The sequence below is a fragment of the Chlorocebus sabaeus genome, chromosome 9, assembly GCF_047675955.1.
Source record: "Chlorocebus sabaeus isolate Y175 chromosome 9, mChlSab1.0.hap1, whole genome shotgun sequence".
NCBI lineage: Eukaryota > Metazoa > Chordata > Mammalia > Primates > Cercopithecidae > Chlorocebus > Chlorocebus sabaeus.
The window spans coordinates 58,604,008-58,616,316 of NC_132912.1; the positions used below are offsets into that span (position 1 = coordinate 58,604,008).

Here is a 12,309-nt window from a genome sequence, read left to right on the forward strand (position 1 = left end):
TAAGTAAGTCATCCAATCCATGTTAAAACAGGCTGGATTCTTGCATCATAAGACCTAATTTATATTTTTACAATATCCTTTTAGCTGCTTCCACCAAAGTCCCTTTCCCCCTGCATACACTGGAGCTTATCTTGCATGTTCTATTTATTATGATATATAAGGTGTGTTTTCCCTGCTGGACTTGGGGGCTTTGAGAAAAGGGACTCTATTTTTCCTTTCTCTATCCTCCCAGCCAACTGAGCATCTGATTCTTTACAAAACTGAGAGACCTACCGTAGTAGGGCCTCCAAATTTCTAACACTTGCTGTTAGTCTTACACTTAGAGCTTCAGTTCATGTAGGAGTCAGTGAAGACTAAGTGTGAATAGCCCAGAAACTTGAAAGATAAAGTTGAAACCAGTTTCTTAAAGATTTTTTTAAATGTTCTTAATTCAGAAACCATTAATTCAATTTAAGAGAAAACTGTTTAAAAATTTTAGAGAATTTATGAAGACATATCTTTAATGAAGAAAAACACAATGATATGTAACATTTTGAAATCAATCATGTTTTAGCAGTCTTCTATTTGCTTACTAGTTTTTACTAATAGTTTTCACAAACTGAATTAAGTTTCCTGCAACTAATATGTTTTCTTCTCTTTTGCCCTGAAATTTCTGTAGATTTTCTATTATGGAATGTGAGTCTATGTTATGTAATGCATAGATATCCATTCCTATTGATTTCTTGTAGAAATAAATAACTTTCTTACTAAAATTTGATAAATAGTGCCCTTATTAATATGGTAGATATTTTCAGAATCAGTTATATTGTGTTTCGGTATGCCTGATGATGATACTAGTTTTTTTTTTTTTTTTTTCAATATTTCACTTCATTCTTTTTGTGCCTGTTTGTGTTACTATTAATAATTTACTATTAGTAATCTGAAGGTCTCAGGTTTTTCTATTACCTTTTTTGTTATCTTTTAAATACAATGTCATATACTTTTTATTTTTTATTTTTTTGAGACGGAGTCCTGCTCTTGTCACCCAGCCTGGAGTGCAATGGCACAATCACGGCTCACTGCAACTTCTGCTTCCTGGGTTCAAGTAATTCTCCTGCCTTAGCCTCCTGAACAGCTGAGATTACAGGCACCTGCCACAATGCCCAGTTAATTTTTGTATTTTTAGTAGAGACATGGTTTCACCATATTGGCCAGGCTGGTCTTAAACTCCTGACCTCAGGTGATCCACCTGCCTCGGCCTCCCAAAGTCCTGGGATTACAGGCATGAGCCACTGTGCCTGGCCAATATAATACTTTTAATCCGATATTTCTTTTCCTTTATCTATTATCTACTGACCTTTCACTGTAATACTGACAAAATTTATACCTCCACTTACTCTCCAATTACTTCTCTTATTGCATTACCTAATTTGCCTTTGTATGTTTATGCTATGTTATTTAATACATCACCGTTAAGTGGCATTTTTTTTGGCTTCAGCTATAAAAGATGAAGAATTCACGATATGTATCCTGCCTCTCACCTTCTCTTCCACTTTTCATTCTAAATTGTATCAGATAAATTTTTTCAATGTTATTATCCTTTGTAACATTTTCATTCTGTTCTGTAAACATAATTCTCAGAAATATTTTTACTTATTACTGCAGTTAGAAATACTTAATATTTTCAACATATTTAATGTTTATCAACAGTTCTTTTGCCATAACTCCTCTATTCATTTTTATTGTCAGAATATTTTTAAAGGAATCTGGCAACTAGATTCTGAGCAGTACTACATGTTGAAAACTGTTTGTCAGTTGCCTTACTTTAAAAGATACACTGACTGAGTTTAGGAACATGGGTTACACTGCCTTTTCCTGAAAGCACTGGAGAGGCACTGACCTGTTCTTTTCCTAACGTGGAATGTTACTGAGAGGAATTCTGAGGTCACCCTTTGTTTAGGACTTAATCTCCTTTCAGACTCCCCAAAAGATTCCCTGTTCCAGTTGGCCGTCTATATTGGTGGTTTCTGAATACATACCCTAAAGAACTTGAGCATCAGTGAATTTTGGTATCTTCTGGGAACACTGGAAATAATCGCTTGAAGATACCAAGGGATGATTGTGTTTGGAAAGGCAAGTGGATTAGGATATTGATGGTGATCATTTTGCATAACTATTTTCATAATGTCGGGCTTCCAAACAAAAGATTAAAGTCAAAAATGTTTATTCTCAAAACTTCTTCACATCTGGAAAAAGTAACTTTAAACATTTTTTTCTCCATATGTTCATTTCTCCTTTTTAGGCACACCACTTATGTGTATGCTGAACTATCCTTTTTTCTGTTTGGACTTTCTAATAAATTATTTTCATTCATCTACCCTGACAATTGTTTTAACTCATTGTTCATGTTAATCTATTTTGTTTCACTTTTTCAGTCTTCACATGCTTTTTGATATTTTCAGTTTCTATTCTCCTTTAGTTTATTTCCAACGTATCTTTAGATTTAACCATTCTTTATACTATTCTTCCCTATATTTAATAAGGTTTCCCTGTGTCCCCAACTAAAATCTCATCTTGAATTGTAATCCCCATGTGTTGGGGGAGGGACCTCATGGGAGGGACCTCATGGGGGCAGTTTCCCCCATGTTGTGCTTGTGATAGTGAGTTCTCACAAGATCTGATGGTTTTATAAGGGGCTTTTCCCCACTTCACTCTGCACTTCTCTCTCCTGCTGCCATGTGAAGGAGGACATGGTTGTTTCCTTTTCTGCCATGATTGTAAGTTTCCTGAGGCCTCCCCAGCAACGCAGAACTGTGAGTCAATTAAGCCTCTTTCCTTTATAAATTACCCAGTCTTGGGTAGTTCTTTGTAGCAGCATGAGAACAAACTAATATACGAATTTTCTTGTTTAATCTGCTTAAGAGTCATTTCCTTCTGTTTCCTTGCTATATTTCTTCCTGAATTTTCTGTTTCCTGAATGTCTGCTTTGAGACATTATTTCAAAGAAGTTTTTGTTTTGTTAATGTATATTGCTTAATTTAGTAATACATTTGGGAATTAATTTCATTTTCTCCATGACAAAATTTTCCTGGTGAATATTTTTCAACTGCTTACTATTCTAATTATTTTAATACAACGGTATTTATGCTGCAGTGGTCCTTTCTTCACAGGGTGAGTCTTCATAGACTATATGCTGGCAATTTATCTTTGAATATAGTGAGTATTTGGAACTATGGGAGGAGGGTCAGAGTGGGATATAGCACAACAGTAATTGTCAGAGGCTGACCATGAAATGCACAAAAATGTACTCCTATGTCTAGTTTAGCCTTTAATTCTCCCCAGGCTAGAGAGAGATGGCACTCAGGACTGCCTCCAAAGGAGGTTCTCTTCCAGCTTGCTCCACTGTCTGACTCCTTTCACACAAGTGGTAAGTCTCAATGTCTCCTGACTCAGCCTCCCATCCTCCAGTTGCTTCATGTTCAGTGGCTTCCAGGCATGCACTTGCCACAGAGTGCATTGCTGCAAATAAGAGATTGTTTTCTCAGATGGGCATACCATCTACTTCTGAAATGGCATACTGGGCTCTGGAGCCCTTCTTCCTATAATTGGCTGAATATTCCTTCAATAAAGGTGGAATTTTCTTCTAGTTATTTTAAATTATTTTTCATGAGGAAAGGGGGCTGCATCATCATTACCATTTTAAGTCCAAAAGTCTTCTATAGTTCAAAAATATTTCATATCTACAAATTAATTTGTCCTTACACCATATCCAATTACATTCAATGTGGTAACTAATACTATCTCCAATAAAAAAAAAAAAAAAATTGAAAAACAGTCCAGGTAAGTTATGTGGTTTATTGATGGCCACACAGCAAATCAGTATCATATTTGAATGAAGAATTATGTGCTTTGTCTTCTAGGTTAAGTTTTATTTCCACTAGAAATATGACCACAGTGTGATTTAGTTATTTTTCTCCTAGAAATTTATCATAATGCTGTATCCCTAATGAGGGGTACAATATGTCAGCAATTAATCTGTGACTAACGTTTACAAAAAGCCCCAAATTTGAACTTGAATTCAACTCTACAACACCCACCTAAATTTATGTTTATAAATACTCATACTGGGGGCAGTTATAAGATGGCCAAATAGGAACAGCTCCAGCCTCCAGCTCCCAACATGAGTGACACAGAACATGGGTGATTTCTGCATTTCCAACTGAGGTACCGGGTTCATCTCACTGGGGTGTGTCGGACAGTGGGTGCAGGACAGTGGGTGCAGCCCACCAAACGAGAGCTGAAGCAGGGCGAGGCATCGCCTCACCTGGGAAGTGCAAGGGGGAAGGGAATTCCATTTCCTAGCCAAGGGAAACTGTGACACACAGCACCTGGAAAATCGGGTCACTCCCACCCTAATACTGTGCTTTTCCAAGGGTCTTAGCAAACGGCACATCAGGAGATTATATCCCACATCTGGCTCAGAGGATCCCACACCCACGGAGCCTCCCTCATTGCTAGCACAGAAGTATGAGATCTAACTGCAAGGCAGAAGCCAGGCTGGGGGAAGGGCACCTACCATTGCTGAGGCTTGAGTAGTCAAGCAAAGTGGCCAGGAAGCTCGAACTGGGTAGAGCCCACTGCAGCTCAAGGAGGCCTGCCTGCCTTTGCAGACTCCACCTCTGGGGACAGGGCATAGCAAAACAAAAGGCAGCAGAAACCTATGCAGATTTAAATGTCTTTGTCTGACAGCTTTGAAGAGAGTAGTGGTTCTCCCAGCATGGAGTTTGAGATCTGAGAACAGACAGACTGCCTGCTCAAGTTGGTGCCTGACCCCTGAGTAGCCTAACTGGGAGACACCCCCCACTAGGGGCAGACTGACACCTCACACCTCACATGGCCAGGTACCCCACTGAGACGAAGCTTCCAGAGAAACAATCAGGCAGCAACATTTGCTGTTCGGCATTATTCACTCTTCTGCAGCCACCACTGCTGATACACAGGCAAACAAGGTCTGGAGTAGACCTCAAGCAAACTCCAACAGACCTGCAGCTGAGGGTTCTGACTGTTAGAAGGAAAACTAACAAACAGAAAGGACATCCACAGCAAAATCACATCTGTACATCACCATCATCAAAGACCAAAGGTAGATAAAATCACAAAGATGGGGAAAAAGCGATGCAGAAAAGCTAAAAATTCTAAATATCAGAGCATCTCTCCCCATCCAAAGGAACACAGCTCCTTGCCAGCAATGGAAAGAAGCTGGGTGGAGAATGACTTTGACGAGTTGAGAGAAGGCTTCAGACGATCAAACTTCTCTGAGCTTTTAAAGGAGGAAGTTCGAACCCATTGCAAAGAATCTAAAAACCTTGAAAAAAGATTTGACGAAAGGCTAACTAGAATAACCAATGTAGAGAGGTCCTTAAATGACCTGATAGAGCTGAAAACCATGACACAAGAACTACATGACAAATGCACAAGCTTCAGTAACCGACTCGATCAACTGGAAGAAAGGGTATCAGTGACTGAAGATCAAATGAATGAAATGAAGTGAGAAGAGAAGTTTAGAGAAAAAAGAGTAAAAAGAAATGAACAAAGCCTCCAAGAAATATGGGACTATGTGAAAAGACCAAATCTACATCTGATTGGTGTACCTGAAAGTGACGGGGAGAATGGAACCAAGTTGGAAAACACTCTGTAGGATATATCCAGGAGAACTTCCCCAACCCAGCAAGGCAGGCTAACATTCAAATTTAGGAAGTACAGAGAATGTCACAGAGATACTCCTTGAGAAGAGCAACTCCAAGACACACAATTGTCAGATTCACCAAAGTTGAAATGAAGGAAAAAATATTAAGGGCAGCCAGAGAGAAAGGTCTGGTTACCAACAAAGGGAAGCCCATCAGACTGACATCGGATCTCTTGGCAGAAACTTTACAAGCCAGAAGAGAGTGGGGGCCAATATTCAGCATTCTTAAGGAAAAGAATTTTCAACCCAGAAATTCATATAAAGCCAACAAACTAAGTTTCATAAGTGAAGGAGAAATAAAATCCTTTACAGACAAGCAAATGTTGAGAGATTCTGTCACCAACAGGCCTGCCCTACAAGAGACCCTGAAGTAAGCACTAAACATGGAAAGGAACGACTTGTACCAGCCATTGCAAAAACATGCCAAAATGTAAAGACCATCAATGCTAGGAAGAAACTGCATCAACAAACAAGCAAACTAACCAGCTAACATCGTAATGACAGGATCAAGTTCACACAAAACAATATTAACCTTAAATGTAAATGGGCTAAATGCTCCAATTAAAAGACACAGACTGGCAAATTGGATAAAGAGTCAAGACCCATCAGTTTCCTGTTTTCAGGAGACCAATCTCACATGCAGAGACACACATAGGGTCAAAATACAGGGATGGAGAAAGATCTACCAAGCAAATGGAAAACAAAAAAAGGCAGGGGTTGCAATCCTAGTCTCTGATAAAACAGACTTTAAACCAAAAAAAGATCAAAAGAGACAAAGAAGGCCATTCCATAATGGTAAAGGGACCAATTCAACAAGAAGAGCTAACAATACTAAATATATATGCACCCAATACTGGAGCACCCAGATTCATAAAGCAAGTCCTTAGAGACCTACAAAGAGACTTAGATTCCCACACAATAATAATGGGAGACTTTAACACCCCACTGTCAATATTAGACAGATCAACGAGACAGAAAGTTAAAAAGGATATCCAGGAATTGAACTCAACTCTGCACCAAGCGGACCTAATAGACATCTACAGAACTCTCCACCCCAAATCAACAGAATGTACATTCTTCTTAGCACCACATCACACTTATTCCAAAATTGACCACATAGTTGAAAGTAAAGCACTCCTCAGAAACAGAAAAGAACAGAAATTATAACAAACTGTCTCTCAGACCACAGTGCAATCAAACTAGAACTCAGGATTAAGAAACTCACTCAAAACTGCTCATCTACATGGAAACTGAACAACTTGCTCCTGAATGATTACTGGATACATAATGAAACAAAGGCAGAAATAAAGATGTTCTTTGAAACCAATGAGAACAAAGATACAACATACCAGAATCTCTGGGACACATTTAAAGCAGTGTGTAGAGGGAAATTTATAGCACTAAATGCCCAAAAGAGAAAGGAGGAAATATCTAAAATGGACACCCTAACATCACAATTAAAACAACTAGAGAAGCAAGAGAAAACACATTCAAAAGCCAGCAGAAGGCAACAAATAGTAACTAAGATCAGAGCAGAACTGAAGGAGATAGAGACACAAAAAACCCTCCAAAAAATCAGTGAATCCAGAAGCTGGTTTTTTGAAAAGATCAACAAAATTGACAGACTGCTAGCAAGACTAATAAAGAAGAAAAGAGAGAAGAATCAAATAGACACAATAAAAAATGATAAAGGGAATATCACCACCGACCCCACAGAAATACAAACTACCATCAGAGAATACTATAAACACCTCTATGCAAACAAACTAGAAAACCTAGAAGAAATGGATAAATTCCTGGAAACATACACTCTCCCAAGACAAAACCAGGAAGAAGTTGAATCCCTGAATACACCTATAACAGGCTTTGAAATTAAGGCAATAATTAATAGCCTACCAACCAAAAAATGTCCAGGACTAGAGGGATTCAGAGCCGAATTCTACCAGAGGTACAAGGAGGAGCTGGTACCATTCCTTCTAAAACTATTCCAATCAATAGAAAAAGAGGGAATCCTCACTAACTCATTTTATGAGGCCAACATCATCCTGATACCAAAGTCTGGCAGAGACACAACAAAAAAAGAGAATTTTAGACCACTATCCCTGATGAATATCAATGCAAAAATCCTCAGTAAAATACTGGAAAATCGAATCCAGCAGCACATAAAATAGTTTATCCACCATGATCAAGTGGGCTTCATCCCTGGGATGCAAGGCTGGTTCAACATACATAAATCAATAAATGTAATCCAGCATAAAACAGAACCAAAGACAAAAACCATATGATTATCTCAATAGATGCAGAAAAGGCCTTTGACAAAATTCAACAGCCCTTCATGCTAAAAACTCTCACTAAATTCGGTAATGATGGAATGTATCTCAAAATAATAAGAGCTATTTATGACAAACCCACAGTCATTATCATACTGAATGGGCAAAAACTGGAAGCATTCCCTTTGAAAACTGGCACAAGACCATGATGCCCTCTCTCACCACTCCTATTCAACATAGTGTTGGAAGTTCTGGCCAGGCCAATCAGGCAGGAGAAAGAAATAAAGGGTATTCAATGAGGAAAAGACGAAGTCAAATTGTCTCTGCAGATGACATGATTGTATACTTAGAAAACCCCATCATCTCAGCCCGAAATCTCCTTAAGTTGATAAGCAACTTCAGCAAAGTCTCAGGATACAAAATCAATGTGCAAAAATCACAAGCATTCTTATACACCAATAACTGTCAAACAGAGAGTCAAATCATGAGTGAACCCCCATTCACAATTGCTTCAAATAGAATAAAATACCTAGGAATCCAACTTACAAGGGATGTGAAGGACCTCTTCAAGAACTACAAACCACTGCCCAATGAAATAAAAGAGGACACAAATGCAAGAACATTCCACGCTCATGGATAGGAAGAATCAATATCGTGAAAATGGCCATAGTGCCCAAGGTAATTTATAGATTCAATGCCATCCCCATTAATCTACCAATGACTTTCTTCACAGAATTGGAAAAAACTACTTTAAAGTTCATATGGAACCAAAAAACAGCCCACATTGCCAAGACAATCCTAAGCCAAAAGAACAAAGCTGGAGGCATCACGCTACCTGACTTCAAACTATACTACAAGGCTACAGTAACCAAAACAGCATGGTACTGATACCAAAACAGAGATATAGACCAATGTAACAGAACAGAGCCCTCAGAAATAATACCACACATCTACAACCATCTGATCTTTGACAAACATGACAAAAACAAGAAATAGGGAAAGGATTCCCTATTTAATAAATGGTGCTGGGAAAACTTGCTAGCCATAAGTAGAAAACTGAAACTGGATCCCTTCCTTACACCTTATACAAATACAAAAATTATTTCAAGATGGATTAGACTTAAATGTTAGACCTAAAACCATAAAAACCCTAGAAGAAAACCTAGGTAATACCATTCAGGACATAGGCATGGGCAAGGACTTCATGTCTAAAACAGCAAAAGCAATGGCAACAAAAGCCAAAGTTGACAAATGGGATCTAATTAAACTAAAGAGCTTCTGCACAGCAAAAGAAACTACCATCAGAGTGAACAGGCAACCTACAGAATGGGAGAACAATTCTGCAATCTACTCATCTGACAAAGGGCTAATATCCAGAACCTAGAAAGAACTCAAATAAATTTACAAGAAAAAAACAACCAACCCCATCAAAAAGTGGGCAAAGGATATGAACACACACTTCTCAAAAGAAGACATCTATGCAGCCAACAGACACATGAAAAAATGCTCATCATCACTAGCCACCAGAGAAATGCAAATCAAAACCACAATGAGACACCATCTCACACCAGTTAGAATGGTCATCATTAAAAGTCAGGAAACAACAGGTGCTGGAGGGGATGTGAAGAAATAGGAACACTTTTACACTGTTGGTGGAACTGTAAACTAGTTCAACCATTGTGGAAGACAGTGTGGCAATTCCTCAAAGATCTAGAACTAGAAATACCATTTGATCCAGCCATCCTATTACTAGGTATATACCCAAAGAATTATAAATCATGCTGCTATAGACACATGCACACATATATTTATTGTGGCACTATTTACAATAGCAAAGACTTGGAACCAACCCAAATATCCATCAATAACATACTGGATTAAGAAAATGTGGCACATATACACCATGGAATACAGTCATAAAAAAGGATGAGTTTTATGCAGTCATAAAAAAGGATGAGTTCATGTCCTTTGTAGGGACATGGAGGCAGCTGGAAATCATCATTCTCAGCAAACTATCGCAAGAACAGAAAATAAAACACCACATGTTCTCACTCATAGGTGGGAATTGAACAGTAAGAACACTTGGACACAGAAGGGGGAATATAACACACCGGGGCCTGTTGTGGGGTGAGGGTAGAGGGGAGGGATAGCATTAGGGGATATACCTAATGTAAATGACCAGTTAATGGGTGCAGCACACTGACATGGCACATGTATGCATATGTAACAAACCTGCACGTTGTGCACATGTACCCTAGAACATAAAGTATAACAAAAAAATAAAAACAAATTATCGTACAATCTTGTGAATTAGTCACTCCCATTGTATTGTATTGTGTGTCATAGTATTTAATTTTTAAATATTTTTTAAAATTGCATTCATAAATTAGAAGTGTCCCAGGTCTCTCTATGGGGTCTGGGTTTTGACCTTTTCCTACAGTTATGTGAGAAAGGCCCTGTTGATATTCTCATCTGAATATACAACTAGGGGTCTCTGAGACATCAGGGACCATCAATAGGTACACTATCATGCAGTTGATCTCTGCTCTAAAAAGTGAAATGATGAGTGGAACTTTGGAGTTGAGTGTCAGTCTTCAGGATAACTTAATTAAGTGGTAAGTCCCTTGAACTGAAATGGAAAATGAAGGCTACCCCTAACACCAGAGCCTTGGGGAAGAATTCATAAAGGAAAGTCATGAGATGCTCTAGAAAGACAAGAAGTGACAGAGAAGTGGAAAGGGAAAAAGGCCTACCAGTCTATCTTGGAGTAACATTTCCTACAATGTCATCTGCCAACAGCAAGTTTTTTTATATTTAAGAAAAGCATTTTATTTAAAAATCATTTATTGAATCTTCTCCACTTTCGCTATTCTTTCATTATAAAAATCATTCCCAGAGTTTGTCAACACCATTTATTGTTTCTAATCAAAACAATGACAAAGCAATATTCAGATGACAGCATCAGTGTACCACCTCAAATACAATTTCATACCTCTTCTTTGTCATGAGATGAAATTAGATATAAGGTAAAAGGATAAGCAAGTTAAAAAACAAAAACTCTTTAAGACTTTTCCCTTAATCAAACCCAGCATCAAGTTCAAAATCAATAAATGATACAATAAAACAATAATAATAATAATGACCCAGTTGCCAAATGCAAGGGTGTGTCAGTTTTCAGGAGCTTAGTAGTATTCCTGCAATGTGACTCTATAAAGACAGAGAAAGCCCCAACAGCCACGGTAGAATGAATGGTTCCAAATTTAAAGTCATTAATGCAAGATCCAGTATCTGGAAAGAGGAAACAGCAGCAGTGATGATGAACTGAAGTGTTCCTGCACTTACCAAGATACAAACAGCCCAAGTACAAGCTGCAGTGGGTGGAAATGAGGAAGAAGAATAAGGAAAGATGACCTTCTCATGTCTGGACCATGAGCGAGCTGACAAAGGAGACAGACATGAAAGTGTCATACATACCGCCAACATGTGACTCAGTGGATTCACAAGAAGGCAAGCAATATGCTACAGCACATATACAGAAAAGACAAGACAAATTTCCTATCTTGAAGAGAGACTTGGCTCCACATTTGTCTATTGAGAATTTCTGGGAAATGTGTTTCAAAGTTTTGCCAATAATAACAACAGTGATGGCTAACAATTATTGAGCACTGAATAGGTGTGAAAACCATCCTGGAAGTATAGAGACTATGAATCCAATAGACGGGGGACTTGAATCTGGACAACTAACTGGGAGACTTTGGCCAAATTACATAAGCAATTTGAATCTCAGTTTCCTAGTTATAAATGGAGATAAATAACAACTACTTCATAGAGTGATTAGCATTAAATACCAAGATGGATTCAAACATATAGCATGCACAATGCCTGAAGTGTGTTAAGAACCCAGTCAATATTTGCTATCATATGACCTGCTAATAATTATCCTCACAATTCTAGGATATAAGGGCTAGCATTATTTTTAATATAATAAACAAAAACTTAGGGTTCATAAAGGTTTAGTATCTTGTCAGTATTCAAATAGCTGATAGGTACAAAAGGAGGATTCAAATCAAAATCTCACAAGGACGCTAAAAGCAGCATTGGAGGGTGTGCCTCCAGACAATGCCTTTCTGCACTTCTAAAATGTTGACAGCTATACCTGCTTTTCTGAGATGTGTTTCAGAACTGCAAGGAGTCCTACACATAATCAAATGTCCCCAGCTTCTAGAAGTGGTAAGAAAGCTGAGAATTCCTTGATGTACAAATGAATAAGTCATCCCTGGTGAGGAAAACTGGCTTCGAAGAGGAGCCACCGAC

At 38.2% G+C, this 12,309-nt stretch overlaps 1 protein-coding gene across 16 annotated transcripts in view; it reads right to left on the minus strand.

Moving 5' to 3' along the window:
• Positions 1 to 12,309, minus strand: part of NRG3 (neuregulin 3) — a 1,130,076-nt gene that overhangs the window by 764,653 nt on the left and 353,114 nt on the right. The window lies entirely within an intron of this gene.